This window comes from Suncus etruscus, chromosome 8, assembly GCF_024139225.1.
Source record: "Suncus etruscus isolate mSunEtr1 chromosome 8, mSunEtr1.pri.cur, whole genome shotgun sequence".
Taxonomy (NCBI): domain Eukaryota; kingdom Metazoa; phylum Chordata; class Mammalia; order Eulipotyphla; family Soricidae; genus Suncus; species Suncus etruscus.
The window spans coordinates 84,923,312-84,944,987 of NC_064855.1; the positions used below are offsets into that span (position 1 = coordinate 84,923,312).

Sequence of the window (21,676 nt, forward strand, 5' to 3'; positions counted from 1 at the left end):
CAGAAGAATTACTCAAGGGAAAGGCACTGGGGAGAAAAGGTCAGCAGCAACTCCTTAAGGGACTGCACTCTGAAAGCCTAAGATACAGTACAAGATTCTTTCATTAGTTTAAGTGTTTCAGCACAAATGACTTGTCATTACAATTTGGTTTAATCTTAGAAATTGGAGGGGCAATAGACTAAGTTAGGTCACAGTTCTTGTCACTTTAGTGCAAAAAATGGAAACAGTGGCTCTTGTAACAAGGGTCACTAAATTAGCACAGAAATGAAAGAATACAGCATTATTTTTTCTTATAAAAGTATTTTGGATGTGTACTGATTTCATTCTAGCTTTTTTTTAGTGAGATCTTGAGGCATAATACTCTACAAAACAGTTTTGGTTGAGCAATAATCGGAAAACTGACAATCAAGATCATAGGAATGTTAATAAGCATCATAGTGTAAAGACCCATGAAGAAGAAACTGACTTATTTACTCTCTAACTTTGATAACGGAGCTTAAAATTTCTCTGCTAGGATTGCAATTAAAATAGCAATAGGATGCAAGCTCAGATCATCACTATGGAGAGCATTAAGCTATAAACTATGCTTTAAACCACTCTTTAAGTTTATTTTGCTCAAAGAAATCCAGATGGTGTCATTTATATTACTCTTACAGAGTGGAAAACAATTGGTGTAACTGATAAGAAAACATGATTGATTGATCGGTGTATCCAGGTATGCTGAACCAAATGTTTGAGTCATACAGTAGTTTTTCTTTGTTGTTTTACAGTGATAGTCAGGGAAAAGAAAGCATATTAAATCACAAACAACAAACCACTCAACCCCCAAACTGCATAAATATTACAGTAGACTGAAGATGCAAATTATCTTAAACTTGTTTCTATGCTTTCAGTATAAAAATGTGACATTCATAAACAATTCTATATTCTCAGCATTGTTCTTCTGAAAGTTTAGGTTGTGGAATTGCTTTTCATCTCAAATTTCAGATCACATTTATTTTACTTACCTATTCATTTTGGCTGGCAGTGATAACATACCTATATAATATCACTTTTGGATCATGTATATTTGACAGTTTTTTGTTACTTTTCCCTATTTTTCTAACAAACTGTTCAGTATATGATGATGTACCCCTGTTGTTGGTTATGACAGTTATCAAACACTATAAAAATGATGGAAAATCAGAAAAATAGAAAATGGTTTAAGTGATCAATCAATTTAATATATAGGTAGTTGGTCCCAACCATCTGCAGCTTTCCTGGTCAAATTTAAATGTATGAATACATGTTTATTAATTAAATGATAAATATTACCTGGTGAATTATATAGCAATTTTATATTTAGTGAAGTTTAATTTAATTACTATGCAATAAAATGTCTAAATATTTTAAGAACTGTCCCATTGTAGACATAGTAATGACTCTATAATTTACATTTTTATGGACTCTTGAAGAGAATATGAAAACATAAAGAAAAATTTTACACAGAAAATAATGTACAATGATAGTATTTTTAAAATAAAAGTTTATTCAAGTCTCAAAAATGTCACCATTTAATTTTCTCTGAAACTGAGTAATAAGAATCATAAGGAAGGCCAATCATGAATATAAGGACTATTCATAAGCTCTTATGTTGCTTTCTCATATCACTGGTGCAATCAACAGGAAATTTTAGCTTTAGAGAAATAACAACAATTGTAAGGTCTGTAGGGAAGCATAATAATTACAAGTGAAATGAGTATTTTTCAGAAAAAATCCTGAGATAATTGGAAGGTTAAGTTATTAGGGTCTGCAAAATGCCCTAGTGTATATCAAAGAACAAGTATAGGTTACGCTCTACCTACATAGATTGTTAGTAATTTAATAGTCTTTTCATCTTCCCAGAGAGAATAATCATTTAGTGTTCAAGTTGAATGTGAATTGCTGCAATCTACAAAATAGGTTTCTATTTTGACATTTATTATATAATAATCATTCAATTTAAGTTTTTGTGTTGAGTTCAAGTCCCTCTTGTAACTTACAAAATCTCCATTAATTTATTTTGTTTATTATTTGTATGGAAATTCTTTATGCAGAGTGCTTTCTAGTCCCACTAGTAAATATGCCTTTCTTTACTATTCTCTTAAGACTTAAAATGTACCAGAGCTCTCAGAAATCAGATCTGAGTGAGAAAGCAGTTCTTCACTGCTCCTACTGAAAGTCTGTTTTTTTTAGCAAATATGACTTTAGGATCTTCTCTTTCAGATTGCTGAGTGAGTTTGGAATACCATTTTTGTAACTAGTTTCTATGCTGTATCATATCAACAACTAATGTGATACTGTTAAGTAATTTGGAATATTTATTCAATACAAAACATTGAATGCATTTGTACAAAATGTCTAAAGTTCTATTTTTTCTAGACATCTTGCATTTTAGCTGATTTCTATTAAGGGCTAATGCAAAATGAGACATAATATAAAATGAGATGTAATTCTCCTTATTTACAGTAAGGAAAGTATTTCCATCCTCTTTTTGATTTCCTAACATTAACTTTAGAAGCTTATAAACACTTCAAAGTACATGAAAATTACACAAGCCAGAAAGATCTGTTTGTACCTTGCTTTTTGTTAAAATTGGGATCCATGAATGACTTAGTAAGAATAAGGAAATTAATTGATAATAGAGACTTGAGAAATTTGTATGATTTACCAATTATTTTAATATTTAATGTCATAGAAATGCTATGAAAACATATGTGATTTTTAAATATTAAAAGCATCAGTTATCCTAAGACTGATTCAATTCAATTATAGTAAGATTCAAGAAAATCTTATTTATAGCCTTTAATAAACTTATTTTAAATATTTTTGGAAAATAATTCATACAAAATAGCATTAGAAATAGATGAATAAACCTATCATTTAACACAATTCATCATCATAACTTTATAATAATGCTATAGTATTAATTTAAATTATGAGAAATTAACATATTCATCTGATAACAGAAAAATAATTGAACAGAATAGAGAACTTGGAACAAATCAATACTTATGATAATGTTCTATGCAACCAATATTTTTGCAGAGATCATTGAATAAAAGATAACTATTCACTAAATTACATTGTGAATAATTATTGTTGGAAATCAATGCTCCATGAATATTTCCATATTCAACATCATCTAGGCTTTATTAATAAATGCTTGGGGCTGGTGAGGTGGCGCTAGAGGTAAGGTGTCTGCCTTGCAAGCGCTAGCCAAGGATCAGGACCATGGTTCAATCCCCCAGCGTCCCATATGGTCCCCCCAAGCCAGGGGCAATTTCTGAGCGCTTAGCCAGGAGTAACCCCTGAGCATCAAATGGGTGTGGCCAAAATAACAAAAAAAAAAACAAAAAACAAAAAAAAATGCTAAGCATGTCTTGGAAGAGATAGTGGTTAGAGAGATTTAAAGACTCATCTCTCCTGAATCCATTGGAACAATTTCCAAAAGTAGTAGTCCCAGAAATATTTTCTTCTCAAATGTTTTATTTATAGTCTGGAACAAGATCCCTTGCTATTCTCCTCAAATAAGTGAAAATATACATAAAACACTTATATTACACAAATTCAGAGTCTCATAAATCATATCATTTAGGATTTTTAGGGGTTTAATAAATAATACATAGGATCAGGGACTTGATTTGCTCAAGGACTATCTATGGTTAATCACTGTCATTTCATATGATTCCCTGAGCACTGTCAAAAATGATTCCTGTGTGCAGAACAAAGACTAAGGCTTCACAATCTCTGGGTGTTCATTCCTCCGCCCAAAATAAAAATATTAGTTAATGATTTCTCTGTGGTAATAAAAACCTCATTGCATATGGAGGTTTGTTTACTTGAACCTCACTATTTAGAATGTTCTCAGGATCTATGGTCTTTGGATTATAGTGTTAATGTTTTTCTATTAAATATGAATTTTATTAATTTTTTTCACTTGAAAATGGCTGATATCTAGAAATGTTGTGGACATTTGTAATGTTTCTCTGTTTGCTTTCAACATAGGTATGATGTTGTAATACTAAAAATGTAAATTCTCTATTGTATCATAGAACTTTCATGTTTGTACTTGCCATTTTTAGTATGCCTATGCAAAAGGGAACGTTCTCATAATATATTGCTGGTGCATTTGGGGGTAAGATTGACAGGCACAAATTCTTTTGGTGGGATTAAAGATAAATGATTACTCTCAGAGATGCTCAAGGCAAATTTCTGTCTCTATCCAGGCATAACTTCTGGTTACACCAGGACAGTTTTCCATGCCAGAGATTAAATTAGGTTCATGCAGATTCTAATTATCTAAAATCTCTGAATTATAAAAGTGTTTTGATCTTATATTTTAGAATTCTTTTTACTCTTTTGCATAGATATTGAACAGGAGTCCCATCAATATATAATAGGATGTTTTTATTCACCACACTACTGTTAATTCTTACTAATTCTAAGCTTTGTTAATAAGTTTCATGATAAGAGTAATTGATTAATCGGAGGAAGAAATGAAAAGACAATTTCTTAAAGAAGAAATACAAATCAAATCAAAAGGCACATGAAAAAAATCCACATCACTAATCATCAGGGAGATGCAAATCAAAACAACAATGAGGTACCATCTCACACCACATCACAAAGAACAAAATCAATCACAGCTGGCAGAGATGTGGGGTGAAAGGAACTCTCATTCACTACTGGTGGGAATGTCATCTACTCCATCCTTTATGAAAAATAATATGGAGATTCATCAAAAAGCTGGAAATGGAGCTTCCATAAGATCCAGCTATAGCACACCGAGGGGTATACCCTAGGAACACAAAAACGCAATACAAAAATCCCTTCCTCATACCTATATTCATTGCAGCGCTATTTACAATACCCAGTCTCTGAAAAAAAATCAAGATGCTCTTCAATAGAGGAATGGCTAAAGAAACCATGGTACATATACACAATAAAATATTATTCAGCCATCAAGAGAGACGAAGTCATGAAATTTTCCTATATATATATATACGTGGAATCTACTATGCTGAGTAAAATAAGTTACAAGGGACACACACACACAGAAAGCCTGTCTCGAATACAGATGGGGGTGGGTGAAGGCAATGGGAACAGAGGGGATGGGAATGTTGCACTGATGAAGGGGGTTTCATTTTATGACTGAAACCCAACTACAATCAGGTGTGTAATTAAGGTGATATTATTTATTTTATAAAATAAATAAAATATTTAAGTTGGCCCTAACATATCTGGGTTAACATGATCACACTGTTCAGTGTCATTTTGACTTGCATTTACTTTTAAATAAGTGTTAATGGAAACTCTTTTTATATGCTCACTCACCATTCATACATACTGTTAATAAATACCTATTTATCTTTTCTCCTATTGAAATATTTGGACCCTTGGACTATTTAGACTCTTGGTCTACAGTCACTAAATTCTGGCGATACAATGCATACAAAAATATGCATACTAGATCTTAGAAAAAGAAAAAAGTAAGGAAATAAATAAAGTCAACTTGACAATGGTGAATGATACTAGAAAATTTTTGTTGGCTATTATCTGACTGATTAAGATTTGAAAGTATCCTCCTGGAACAAAATTTGGAAAATAATGGTAAATGAATAAAATAGATTTAATATTATTAACTTTTCTTTTGTCATCCTAAACTATTTTCACATTCCTAATGGAACATAAAATATTATGTTGCTAAGTTGAGATAATTAAGAAATACTGTGGATGTTTACAAAATAATTTTGAAACATTTAATTGATGAAACACTGATTATAATGCAAAGATTGAATTTTATACAATTTTAGTTTATGTTTATATTCTATAACATGAGTTTCTTAGTTATATTAATAGTTAACACTACATTTAAAATTGTAGTTTTAAATATATTTTAATCTTTACTAAGCCCTAGACTAGACAGAGTGTCTTGGGGTATTGTTAGGAGGAAGGGTCGTGAAATTTATAAGCACTGGTTGGGTGCTTGTTAAGAGTCGTTGTGCCTTATAAACACTGCTGGGGAAGATGAACAAATAGCCAATTTTTTTTTTTTTTGGATCAGGGATTAGAGACCAAATGCTAGAACACATTTATTACATTTGAAAGGTCCTGGATTCTTGTTTGCTTTTTATTGGGGGGCTGTATCTTGTTATCATGGATAGTCATATTTATCAATCAGTCCTGGTGAAGCTCAGAAAACTATATATGATGCTGGATATCACTTCTGGATTTCTAAAGATAATATAAAAACTTAGCCTGGTATGCTGCTAGATATACTCCTTGTGACATCTGCTATTAATAAACTCAAAATTACTCTTTAATGGTTTTTATTACACCTATAACAAATCATCTGCAACAACCTTAGTTTCTTATGCATTTCTTATATATTATTTTATGATTTTGGAAGTTAAAATGTTTTACAAAATGCTAAAAAAAGATATTTTGCCAAACAAAATGCCTCCTGAGATGTATGTACAGAAGAAAAACTGTAAGGTTGCCTTGCTCAAGTTCCAAAAACTACATTTGACACAAATGAGTTTCAAAGATAATATCTATATAGATATAGATATTTATATTTATTTCTATATAATCTATTATTTATATAATAAATAGTCATGTATATAACATATATGTATATACACATATAACTAGCCTCTTATAAAAACAGAGTGATAATTAGGAGACAAGTAGTGTTGAAGAATATTGCTAGAGCTAAGCACAAACTGATAAATGGATTGATATCAGAACACTGTATGCCTGAAACTTAATTTGGTAGAATTAGTGGAATATTATATGTCTAAAACTAAACAATTAATAGCTTTGTAAATCACAGTTTTTCAAATAAATAAAAAAATAAAGTATTTTTGTAAGAAAACTTTTACAAAGTTTTTGTAACCTTGTAATTTTGTAAGAGCTACATTTAAAAAAGTTTGCTGTCAACTCTATGTAAAATTCAAATAAATATGTGGAGATAAACTCTTCCATTCTCATCCTATAAAATGTTATAACTATGAGCTATTGATTTCGCTGTTTTTCTTAGATAATATGGTCTTTTCTGCTAAATGGATTAATTGAAATTCTGACAGCACTGCTGCAACCTTTCCTGCAAAATAGTGAATACACATCACACAGATCTGCTGAATGTACTCTAAATTAACTGTAACTTCTGAATGGCCTCTTCAGTATATTTTCTTATTTGAAGTGAATAGTATATAGACTGTTCTTGTACTACATCACAAGAATTAGTTTCTTGGGATTAGCATAATGCAATTCTCTGGATCCTCCTTTCTGCTTTACTGTTTCTATGTGCCTGTTTGTTTATAAGAAAACGCTATCTTTCACTTCGATTCATTAAAGAAATGCCTAAACAGCATAGTTCTGTATAATTTTGAACATCGTTTTAAAAATTGTGCATGAGAAAACAGGATCTGTATGATTTTTATTCAGCTTTAACATTTTCCGTTGAGACATATACTAGATTTATTTCAGTCTGATTATGCCAAAATATGATCAAACTTCTATAAAAGTATGTAAAAGCAGCCACACTTTTTATTAAATAGGTTCATTTCGATAGGAATATTGTTTGTTATGGGCTAACAGGGAAGATGTTTTTCTATTTCTATTATGGAAAAATTATATCCAACTGCTCTCGAGCATTTTATTGCAAAATATAGCTCAAAATGGAAATATATTGTGTGACCTGCTGTGCATAAGTTTCCTTACCTAAACATTGTGTTCAGTGGTAGACATGAGGACCAAAGATCAACATATAGTTTGAAAAATTCAGAATATTGTTCTGAACTAATAATTAACTGCATCACATTTGGATATACACTTCTTTATACAAAACCTAGTTTGGGGCAGGTAAAGCATTTATAGCATATTAGAAATTCTTCATTTATAAAATTTTGAAAACAGCTACTAAACCCTATCTTAAAATATGCAAATACCTATATATATCATGTATTTGAAGCTACATGTCTTTTAACACATGTTTGTGCAGTTATTCTTGTCATTTATTACTGTAATACGTACAATAACATTTATCACAGATACTATGGGGAAAGTTTAGTTGATGTTTAATAAACTTACACTATATAAATATATGTATGTGTGGAATGAAAATATACTTGATAACAAAGAGTACAATCACAAAGTGATTTATAATATGTTTGATATAATTTTATTAACAGTTACCACCTGTTCTTTGCCACATATTCTGTTAAGTACTGGAAGTATATATAAGCAATTATTAATAAAAAAAGAAGACACTTAACCTGGATAGAAGAATTTGTAGTCATATGGTAAATGACATTTTAATGTCAGAATATAAAGATACTTTTTCAGAAAAGTAAATGTTATGGATGAAGCAAACACAAAAGTGTAAGGAAAGGCTGAAAATATATAAAATGGATGATTAACAAGATTTTTGTGGCATATGAAGAGATAAGAAAAAATATGAAATAATTATCTAACTAGTATAAGAATATTTCTTAAAAACACTTAGTGAAAGCATATGAAGATGGAAAAACTGACTTATGCACTTTCAGAAGCATTTATATTGCCTCTTCACTTGGGGAAATATTTTCCTTGATAATGATTTGTTAGGTTAAATAACCCAAAGAATGCTGAACTGCTTTCGTTAAATTTTTTTCTTAAAAAAACAAAGCAAAACAGTAAGACATGGAATATATTAAGCATAGTGATGATGGGTACTTTTTCATATGCTTTACAAAATTATTTATGTCATCTTTAAAAATAAAATTTCATAGGATTTATTCTATTTGAGGTTATTTTGGGGTTTTGAATCACCTTGTCAATCATGGATAGAAAATGTCTGTCGTTTTATATGTGCCTTTTACTTGTGTGCTGAGAATTAATGTATTTTTAAATATATTCTGTTATTTAAAAGTAACTGTAGTAGTTATATAAATACAGATAAAATTCAAAGTATTGGAATAAAATACACCTGTTTGGGTATATTAGAATTGTTTATGCAAGAGGTAGTTACAATCTAGACTGTCATAATATGTAATTACAAGAAAGAAAAAATCAGGATTAGGCAACATAAGCTTTTACAAACTTATGTTCAATAAGTTTGTAAAAGAAGACATTTTAGGTATAGGTGCAAAGATTTTTAGCTGTTTGCCTTGAAATGCTCTTGAAATAACCAGATGGATGTATCTCATTTGTAGCCTGTGATAGATAAGTGAAAACCTAACCTGCTGGTGCCTAAATTGTTAAGATGTGACTGAAAATTGAAAAATAGACCACGAGTCCTACAGTACTCCTTTACTCTGAAAATAATAAACCAAAGCAAACTCCAAACATAATGTTCTTCACAAGTTTTTTAAAACACACATGGATTTCTTAAAACAAAATTTCTCTCAGAGCCATATGGTCCAGATGATCATAGACAAATTGATCTAAGGTTTATTCTAAATAAATTCATGCATTCTGTGAAACTTATTATACATTTAAATAATGACCAGGCCATGAATGACAGTAGAACTCTAATCCACATGTCATGCATCATTCATTCAGAACAGTCAAAATATTGTGAACACCTAATTATTGCACCTAATTTCAATATAGAACAAATAGAAAAGCAAATAAACAAGTTTCTCAAACTGTACAGAGTGATTTTCTTCTAGTTACTGCTTCCAACTCTCTCAGGCACTCCCTCTCCAATCAGAGGATACTTGTAGCCTTCCATTTTTTTATGTTATATAATAATTGTGTTTATTTTTTCTGTCTCTCTCAATGTGTCTCTTTGAAACTCAAGTGACTGTGGAAATTATTTTTGCTTAACCTATTATTGAAATATATACTATCTGTTCTTAATTGAATATATATCATAAAATAACAATGCAAATCTACAATCTTAATCCTTGCTAAGACTTTTCCATTTATTCAACTGTAGTAAAATTAGAATTACCCTAGCCTTATATTAATATGTCCTTAATAAATTCCCCTATTTAGCAGGTACACACAGTACCCTATATGAACACTTATTGCTTAAACTTTCTTCTTATAAAGAGTGAACATAAATTTATTGACAATAATATCATTCCTAATGGTATTTGACTGAAGAACTCTACATTTGAATATTTATAAAATGAATACATATGTCAGATAAAAGAATAAATGGATAAAAGAAGTTATATATAAAGATCACTTTAGAACAAATTGTATACATATGTAGGGTGTTTTATTATGTATTTCATAAATAAAGATAAGATTCCACTTACCTGTGTATATACATTAATCACTGAAATCAATAATTTTCACAATCTCACAATATACATTTTACTCAAGAGCAATATAAGAAACTAAATGTTGTAGGACTAAAAATTATATACTAATTACTAGTTTGTGTGAACTTTTTAATCCATATTAATTTAAATACAGATTGAGAAAGTCAAAATATAATTTAATTTTATAGTTAACTTTATTTAAGTATAAGTTTTTGCTAATGCTTTTAGAGAAAATTTAAATGAGTTGTGGTGACCAAGGCCAGACTGTTGGGGAAGATGTGACGAGAACAAGTAGTGTTGATGACAGTCATACCACATTGATTTTAAGTATTTGTGCTTAGAATTTAGTTTTAATTGTTGACATTTTTAGTATTTATATTTATTATCATTGAAAAAGAAGCATGTAATAAAAAATGTATTAAAACATTCATTTAATTTTAAAGGTTTTGGGGTCAACCCATGTGTTATTTGGGGTGTTACTTATTGCTGTACGAAGTATCACTCCATCAGTGCAAAAGGAGATTAGATGTCAGGGATACTATGTTAGGTGTTCTATGTCAGGAATACAATGATAGAGATAGAGCTTTGCTTTCTTGCATGCAAAATCTAAACTTAGGCTGCTGACCTTCTCTTCATAGTCATTTAAAAAATAGGTACATATAATATACATATATTTTTTGTTTCCAGTGATGGTGAGAGAAGTCAGGATCTTACTGATGCAATGCTTGTGCACTATGCCTGAACCACATTCCAAGTATATATATAAAGCTTTAGTAATAAAAGTATTGGCTAAAGGAATGTTAACTTAGGGGGGAAATATTATAACTTAGGGGGAAATATTGCAGTATAGGTGCAATATTACAGAAGGTAAGGTGCTTGCCATTCATGGTGCCAATCCCAGTATCAAAATCTGGCACCGTATATGGTTCCCATAAATGAAAGACCAATGCACAAATCAGAAAAATTTTCCTATTTTTCTGAACGGTTTTATTCTGTTTATATATTATTTGTGAGTATTTATTGGTGCAGAACTAAAGCCTGCTGGTGATTTAGTTTCTCCTCATTTTATTGATTGCAAAGAAAACTTAAAATGACTCCTAGGCTGCCAAAAATCTTTATTGTTAACAATAATTTGTTAGCACAATAAACTATGAATATAGTTGGCTCCAATTTCAATAACAAGCATAAAAGATGATTGAATAAAAAGGCTGCTAAATAGAAAGATACAATGCACTGATAATTGGAGAAGATACTGTGCTTGAAATGTATTCAATATATACATCAGAATGAGAATAAAATCTTACAAAGTTAGATGGTTTCAGTTTCAAAGAAATTGACTTTAATGGAGCATTTATGTCATTAAACAACCTTGGTATGTACTCCTTTTGTCATTGTAAAATGCCCGATATATGCTATGCTTTAGCTAAAATAGCTATTTACAGATATTGCCATAGGCCATTTACCCTGTTAAAAGGTATGTTTTGACAGTTGATTTCCCTCAAGAATTCCATGTACCACCCTTATTAACTCCTTTCAGTCTATCAATCTTTTTGTGACTAGGAATTAGTTAGATGTGTGTTATGGAGGCAAACATGAATAGCAATAATAAAATTGCTATGATAATTAACAAACTTAAATAACAAAAAAAATCTGCTGTTTTTAGTTTCTTTAGCTTCATAAGTGAACAAAATACTTGTTAAGAGATTTCCCTTTTGCCTATTTATTTGTTCATTTTTAGCAACACCAGAAGTTACTCAGGGCTTACTTCCTATTCTGTCCCTTGTAACTAACTATATGGAGTTCCAGGGTTTGTATATCTATATGCAAGGCAAGAGCCCTAACCACTGTACACTCTTTCCAGTCACAGATTTACATTTTTCCTTTCAGACTACATGATCTTTTCTATTTACTTTGTTTTAAAATGTTGATGTACAAATGTCAAGTAAATATTATAATATTAACCATTCTTATTAATATTTTGGCTATCGTTGTTGATAAAAAAGTTTTAGCTTATGTTTTTACCAATAGCTTTACCCATATCCTAACATGAGCTCTGAAAGTGCTTGAAAAAAATAAGAAATTGCCTGTTAACTTTAAAAGTAATTTAAAGGTCTTTCCTAGCCACCATTCTATCTTTTACCATTACTCTTTGAGACCAAAGTGATATTTCAATAGTAATTTATGATTACAGGGATAACTATGCCTGAATTTTAAGTATCTATGAGGCAGAGAATTATTTTTCTTAATTTTATGCATATCTCCAGAAAAGATGTTCCATATTTTCTCTTTTTTGGGGGGTATTGGACCATACCCGGTGACACACAGGGGTCATTCCTCGCTATGCATTCAGAAATCACTCCTGGCTGGGGGGACCATATGTGACACTGGGAATCAAACCAAGTTCCTTCCTGGATCGGCAGCATGCAAAGCAAATGCTCTACCACTGTGCTATCCATAGGTCCCCCATTTTTATCTTAAAAAATGTATCCAAAATATTAAATACAGTTTTAAGGTGCCCATTACTAGAGAAGTGGACCAACAATGTAGGCTTAATGTATTATGGCTGGTAATGGATGTGTACTGTTCAAGTGTTATTGCTGCTGCTATCATAGGTATTCCAGCAATGCTAGGAGAAAATGTATTTTGTTCTAAATAACTAATACATAAATACACTTAAATCTATTAATCTTTCATAGATATTTTATGATGCATATATTAAACAACGTTTTGATATAATATTCAGTGTTCAACTTAGAAGCTCAAATAACCCTGAATATGACATCATTTGAGAGAAAGACATCAGCAGGCAATGGTCACAGTAAATAGGTTTTAAGTCTTTGAGCATAATTTGTTTTATGACAAGTTAAAGCTTTCATATCAGAGTCAATATGAGTTACTACAAAATAAAATCTTGGCAGTCTAGGCATTTAAATTTTTGTTTGAATGCCATTAAGGTAGATTTTTAAAAATATAATCACTTATGCATAAAGTAGAAGAATGTTAAAACAAGATAAAGCTTACTGACCTATTTTAACTGTATTTCAATATATATTTTGAAATGGTTTGTAATTTTATACTTATAAATACTTAACTTTTTTAACTTTATAGCTTGCTACATATAAAAGTCTCCAGTCTCACAATTTACCCATGCACAAAACACTGAAAACATACTTTTATAATATAATTTAAATTATTTTAAAATATGATTTAAAATAATGTAGCTAATTAAATTATATATACATATATCAGGAAATATATGTATATGCATATATGTATATATACACACATACATGTCATTCATGATATATGTATATATACTTAAATTATATATATTATATATATATGGAAAATGCTGAGTAGATTACAGTATATGTCCTTCATGCAAGAATTCTGGTTGTTTGCTTCTTTCAATTTTTGAGACAAAAATATGTCTCAAAAATATTTCCCATTGGGGCTGAAGTGGTGGTGCAAATAGTAAGGCATTTGCCGTGCATGTGCTAACCTAGGATAAACTGCAGTTCCATCCCCTGTGATACCAAAAGGTTTCCCAAGCCAGGAGCGATTCTGAGCACATAGCCAGGAGTAACCCCTATGCCTTATCAGGTGTGGCCCAAAGAGAAAAAAAAAAAAACGTAAGCATGATTAATTTTGAGTGAAGATATTTCATTTCTGGTAATTTCTAGAAAATAATTAGCAATACATATAAAATAAAAATAAACTATAGGATAGCTGGAGGACACTCTTAGTTATCTAAAGGTTATGTAAATTAGAAAACATTTAATATTATTTGTTTATCTTATGTATGTATACCTTCACTATGTACATCCTAAGACCTCAACATTTTTGTTATTTTAAGTCTTAGTCTTGCAAATTATTCAAACAACTTTTATTAATAATTTTAATCTAATCTAAATATAATCATTTATATATGCTTATGTAAGTTAAAGTGGTCAGTCTAACTCGGACATTTTATTATTTACTATAATTTCACATAATATCAATTAATTAATTTACTAAAATAGTGAAGGGGCAGAGTTATTACATAATAATAAGTAATGTCCTGAGTACTACCAGAAATGATCTCTACACTGGAAGTCAGCAACATACCTGGATCACTGTTTAAGCCCCAAAATAAATTAATAATACCAAAATAATTAAAATTAAATGAAAATAGTTAGTAGGAGTTTTAATGGTTTTTATATATCCATAGCTAAATTTAAAACAACATTACTGGGGGCTGGAGTGGTGGCTCTAGAGGTAAGGCATCTGCCTTGCAAGCACTAGCCTAGGACTGACCTTGGTTCGATCTCCCAGCTTCCCATATGTTCCTCCCAAACCAGAAGCTATTTCTGAGCACATAGCCAGGAGCAGGAGTAATCCCTGAGTGTCTGCAGGTGTGGCCCAAAAACAAAACAAAACAAATCAAAACAAAACACACAAATAAAACAATAAAAACAATATTACTGCAAAAATATGAATTGAGTTTTAACTTCAGTAATTTAAAAAGCAGAAATGAGGATTTTTTTCACAAATTGAGTTTGAAGGAGAATAATCCATTAATCATGCATATTTCCCTTTTGGATATAGAAAAACTCCACATATATGAAATCTTGACTTCGATATGAAAGTATGTCTTGGAATTTGATATTTCCAAAGTAACAGTGGTTCATTCCTGTCAATAATAAATAATAACAGTATCCATTAATATATATTTTGGAATTTGAAAATAGTGCCATTATACACAAAAAAATCTTTAAACTATCTTAGATAAGGTCAAAGATATCATTAAGGTGGTTCTCCTCTACAGTCATTGATCTTCAGAAAAGGTCCTCTGAGAACCTCTTGATGTATCCTGTACACCACCAGTGGTATTAGATTCTGAACACCACGAGTTAAACCCTGAGCAGTGGCCAGTGTGGCTAAGTAAAATTAAATAATTTATTGATTGATAAATATTCTATTGTGTTCCATTGAAAGACCAGAATTATCCTCATGAGTGTGAATATTATAAGTGATGATACATTTATATAATCAACACAAATTTTGAAAATATTTTAGAAAATGAATATTGTAGGTATGTTAAGTATATAAATATAAATAACATATATAAATATATATGTTAAGTATATAAATAAATATATGTTAATTATATAAAATGACCTTTTGGAAAGGTCCACAAACTTTAATAAAAACAAAATTATATTACTCCAGAAATTTATTTATTCTTTGGGAAAATATGACCTCTATGAAGAGATCATTGTGCTAGATATCAGATTGGGGTCATCTTCATGCAAGTCACCTGTCTTAAAGTCTAATCACTCAACCATAATATATTGTGAAAATATTTTCTAATTTTATGTAATACTCATTTCAATTATATGTAAAACATATTATTTATTTCATTAGTCAACTAATTTGTATTTGTATTCCCTGTAGTGGCTCCCTAGTCTATCCAAGCAAGTCTTTGCTGTAATTCAATTCTGATTGTCATTTCAAGATGGACCTTAATTGAATAGATATCATTCATTACTTCCACAGCACTATTGTGAATAGGAGGAGGATGTGGTAGCCCAGCAGGAAAGGTAGCCAGCAGGAAATTTGGTCACCACATTGAGCTCCTGGTTTCAGTTCCAAAAGCCCTCATGAAATGTATGGCATAATACACAGTATGTTTTAAAGTAAATCATAATGATAAATACAATAATCCCTTTACAATTATAATTTCTCCAATATGAAAAAAATAATTCTTGATTTTACTCATGTAAGTACTATGCTTTTTGAACTGTTACTTTGGAGATTAATTTTTGCATTTTTGAATTAATTGATTCAATGTGTCATGCATAATCAAAGTGTGTTAGAACAGAAAAAACTGCCAAAATTTTTTCAAAATTATTTCTCTGTCTACTTATAGGAATGAAGGAATACATGGTAATCTTGTGTCCTATCCAATGTTGTCTGAAACTGAGATGACATTTTAAATGTCTAGTTATTTTAAAATCATCAGTTTAACTTGCCTGAGCAATCTATGCTTATCTAGTGTCTGTAAAAATGCCTAGTACTAGATATTTTGCTTGTATCACGGGCAGAATACTCCAAGACATTTTAAAATTTCATCATCCTTATGTTGTTTTGCATGAATTTTACCCCTCCAAAAATTGTCATATAAAAATTCTTGATTTTTTAAAGTATTTCTATATTTGTCACTTCATATATTTGGGAGTAGCAACTGCAATCCACTTAAAATTTCTCTTATCAGAATACAAAACTTCTATTATGCAGAATATAGGACATTCTATTTGCACAATTTGTGAGATGTCTGAATTTCCGTTACCAAAGTTTAGTTAAGAAGAACCAGCCCTCAAAATAAAAGTTAGAAATTCATTTACAATGGTAGATAAACTATGAGAAATGGTGTGAATTGTCAAATTTGTTGCTAGCACTTCAGTCTACAAATCATTATGTAAATAACAGATGCAAACCAGTTTGTCATCAGTCACATTACTTCTGTCAGTCTGTAATTCACTGCGAATCTGTTATTCAGTACAGGCACAGACAGCAATGTATGTGATTTTATTGCCTCCTCATATCCTAGTGATAAACCAAGGTGGCATTTAAAAAAGATAATAAATAAAGCTACCCAATAAAAAGGAACGTACAGAAGTAAAATGAAAATGTTATTAGAATCAATGGAGATGCAAAATTTGACAATTAAAATACCAGCATTGTTACGAGGTGACAATTTATATATTTGCAAACAGAGAAAAGTATCAAAGACAAGCTATGTGATATTGATATATATATATACATTTATATTTAAATTGTGATATAAAAGATGGAAATGCAGTATAGAGACATACTGGGGGAAAGTTTCATAAACAGAATTTTTTAGTTATAATACAGTAGTAAAATTGAAAAAAGATAACAATTAAAATATGATATATGTTGCATGACAAAATGACAAACACTAGTGAACAAGCAAACCATATTAGGTGGGGCATTTGCCTTGCTAGTGGCTAACCGGGGTTTGATTTTCAGCATCCACAGGAGTCTGCCAGGAGTGATATCAGAGGACAGCACAAATAATAAGCCCTGAGCAATGCTGAATGTGAGATTAAACCATATACATATATATTCTTTTTTTTTTACTGCCTTTTATGTTGATGTCACTGGTGTGATGATTGGTGAGAAATGTGCCTAGTTGTACTCCTCACTCATTAGTAGATATATGGTGCTTGGTAAGGTAGATATATTAGGCCAATTATGGGATTGGTAAGAATACTCACCAAAGTTTGCATTCATTCTTAAACTGCATACACAATGCTTCCAGGATTCACATTATTTGTGATATTCATACATGCTTGTTTTAGAGATCATGGGTATGCATTTATATACTTACAGAACTCACACAATACTACTGCAGTACTCATGCTCATAGTGCCTTTGCCATACCTCCTGATTATTGTGATTGCACATATATATTTTATTTTAGTGTTCATAGTACAGATATTACCTTTTGATATGGTCCTATACACTGCCAGCTGCAGTAAGGTCAGGAATTTTGTTGTTGTTAGTTAGTTTTTTTTTTTTTTTTTTTTTTTTGCTTTTGGGCCATCCTGGTCCCACTCAGTGGTTATTCCTGGCTCTGTGCTCAGAAATTTCTCCTGGCAGGCTAGTACACCATAAAAAATGTCAGGGCTCAAACCTGGTCTGTCCTGGGTTGACTGCATGCAAGGCAAATGCCCTACCAAGTGTGCTATTGCTCCAGCCCCTGAAATTGCTTATTTTTCTGAAGATGACAGACAGGATTGCTGCTAGTGACATGGTCAGTCTATATTGTATAAACACAAAATAAAACTTCAGTTGCAAACTGGTAAACAGGTATTCTAAATAATGGGGCTTCTTTATCCTGGTCCCAATCATAATTTTTAATAAAATGAAACACTTTGATACTTCAGTATCTTTATTGATTCCTATTACAACATGCTTAATAAATAGCATTTTTGAGATATAACATTGCTTCTTCTCTATATTGTAAGCATCAAAGTGTTTAACATACTGATATAAAATAAAATTATTTAAAATCATTTAAAATTTTTTCATTTCCCCTTGATTACTATTGCTTTGAATGGCTTCAAATTTTGTAGTGTTTTTTTTTTCCTGGTCCCCACATTATAACTGGGGGATATCTTTAAATAATTTAATTTGGAATATTTTTATTTATGCTCCAAATTGAACACCTCAGCAAAATTTGCCGATTCCCTTATAAAAGATGTCAAGAATCTCATCACTTCTGACAACCTTTCATTTTTCAAAATTGGTAATAATTAAACATTGTGCCTTGACTATTTGTGAAGATTTATTATTTGTTGTCATTTTACAGACTCGGTTCTCATTAAGGATGCAAAGTAGTTTCCTTAATATTGGAAACTGTCTATGCTATTTTTTCTATTTAAACTTCTATGGCTCCCAGGTTAATCAGAGCGACTATTAAATTCCTTAATTCGGTTACAAGGCTATACAAGCTACATCCTCCTGGGCCCTTATAAAATGGCATGTCTTTACTACCTACACCATTTTCTTAAATTACATTGTTAATTTTCTGGTTTTGACCTACTGAAAACACAACATATACACTTAAGAGATTGTTATTTGTTTCTATGCATCCCTTTCTGGAAGCAAAGAATATATATAATCACAAACGTTTTTTCTTAATTATATCATTATTAAATGACAACATTCTTATAAAGCATACGTTAACTACTTAAACATGTTACCCATACTTCTATTATTACTTTCCCTTCCTCAAAAAAACATTTCCCTTTTGCTTTGTTTTATTTTGTTTTGTTTTGTTTTGTTTGCGCTCCACACCTGGCTGCTCTCAGGTGTTAATTCTAGCTCTGAATTTAGGAATTGCTCCTGGAAGGCTTGGGAGACCATATACGGATACCAGAAACTGAACCCAGGTCTGCCACATGCAAGGCAATTACTTACACACTGTGATAGCTCTGGCACCTACATATCCTTTTTATAATATACAAATATTCCCTAAATACATATTATCTTATAATATAAAAATCTCTGCATTTTAACAAACTATGAGAAAGAAGAAAATGAGGAAAAGGGAGAGTATGAGAGAAAGGAAGAATGAAAGAAAGAAAAAGAAGGAAGAGATGGAAGGAAGGAAGGAAGGAAGGAAGGAAGGAAGGAAGGAAGGAAGGAAGGAAGGAAGGAAGGAAGGAAGGAAGGAACGAAGGAACTAAGGAACGAAGGAACGAAGGAACGAAGGAACGAAGAAAGGAAGGAGAAAAAGAACAATAATCCCTGAGTCAGAACCAGGAGTAAGTCTAAGCATTATTCAATGTGGCACTCCACCAATAAAAAACGAATGAAAAAATGCACGAACCAAAATTGGCAAGCAAAGCAGAAAAATAATTTTAGATTGTTGATGCCTGAAACTTGCAATAATTGAAGTAGTAACTTTAGTGATAACTTCTTTTGCAAATGATCAAAAAATTACATCATAGTTAATTTTGTGTTTCTAGATTCCAATAGTTTAAAGATCAGAAATAAACATTAATTTATTCTTTAAATGTTTTAAAATATAGAAACTAAGTATAATAATTTCATTAAACTATGTGCAAAATGTAGGTGTGATTTTGTTTCAAAATTATTTCTGTAATATTAGATGTTGTAATCTATGTTAACTAAAACAAAATAAATATAGATTAGCAATGAAAGTGGGAAGTATTGCATAAATATGTCTTTAAATGTTTGAACATGAGTAAAGTGAATGTATTTATATTTACATTATATGTCTCTAAAAATGAGAAGCAAAGCTATTCATGTAAAATCTTCAAAAAATGCTGCAATAATTAAATAGAAGTAATTTATTATGGAGTCAGTAACTTCCCAATTATTAGAGATATTCATGTTAGATTTTGAAAACAACATCATGGAATGCATTTTAAAATAGAATGAAGTTTTATTTGCATATAAGTTTTTCATATTTATTATTTGCTGGTTCTTAAATTCTCATCTATATCAGTATTCATTAACTTTGTTCTATATTTTTCATTCTTAAAAGATCAAACATCCACTCTGAATATTTCCATAGTACTCCAATATTATTAACATGATGTCTTCTGTGCTTGCTTCGGCAGCACATATATGAAAATTGGAATGATACAGAGAAGATTAGCATGGCCCCCGTGCAAGCATGACATGCAAAATTGTGAAACATTTCTTATTTAAAAAAAAACAACATGATGCCTTTTAACAAGGTAAATAAATTGTTGCAGATTCTAGAAAAATGTATACTGCATTAGAGGAGATAAAAGCATGTTTTGATTATATTTTATTATATTATACTGAATTATACTATTATTTATACTATACTATATATAAATATACTATTATTTTAACAAGGTAAATAAACTATTGTAAATTCTAGAAGAATTTATACTTAATTAGAGGAGATAAAATTATATATTTTATTATATTACATTAGAGAGTTAAGACAGAGGAAATTTTATATTCAGCATTTCTATGGGTTTTAAATCATAAGTTTTATTATTAGATTTTTTTTAATTAGTCTTAGCTTTCTTTGTTTTTAATGCTGTAGTTATTGTAGTTCTCAGAACTTAATCCTGTATTCAGATACTGCACCCAATTACCATTGCTTTATAAAGAATGAGTTTTTGTGTGGACTACCAAGTTACAAATACTTAATAAAAGTTTGATGGAATGACCTGAAACCTGTTCAAAATTTAACAACCTAATACTGAAATTTGTTACAGTATTAAGTAGATATCATCTACATATGTCCTAATATTAGATTAATATTTTATGATATTTTACATTGTAGAAATAGGTATCTTCCTGGCTTCCTTCAAACCAAATAAGTACTTCTCATGGGTAATGATTTTTCAAAACACCATTTGCCTTAAGAGTCTATTATTGTGATTCCAATGATATATTGATGTGGAAATTAGTATGCCACATGGTTTATATAGGTTTTGAATTAACTTTCCAATACTTTGTTATGGGGAAAATATAATGGTCTATTTCCTCTGAGCACACACAGTCCATTATCCTAGACTATTATAGGACTCTATAACTTCCTATTATTTAACAAAGGAAACAAAGTAAATGAGATTCTTCTGAGCTTACTGGATCAGTGGAATAGAAAGACACTTGTAAACTCAAGTGCTTATTACTTGCTTTTCCATTTAGTATTTTTGATATTGCATGGTATATAAAATTACGCTGATTAACATTTTTCATTTGAATTATTTGATAACTTATTATACTTCAATGACATACTACAAAACTTAATAATTCCAATTGTTTAAGGGTTCTTTTTGTGTCAATATCAAAATATTAATTTAATTTTTAAC

General features: G+C 30.4%; 1 non-coding gene across 1 annotated transcript; it reads left to right on the forward strand.

The window, feature by feature from the left end:
* Positions 1-20,424: 20,424 nt before the first annotated feature.
* Positions 20,425-20,531, forward strand: LOC126017048 (U6 spliceosomal RNA). The gene has a single exon (XR_007498724.1). It is a non-coding gene; the product is annotated as a U6 spliceosomal RNA (small nuclear RNA).
* Positions 20,532-21,676: the final 1,145 nt, after the last annotated feature.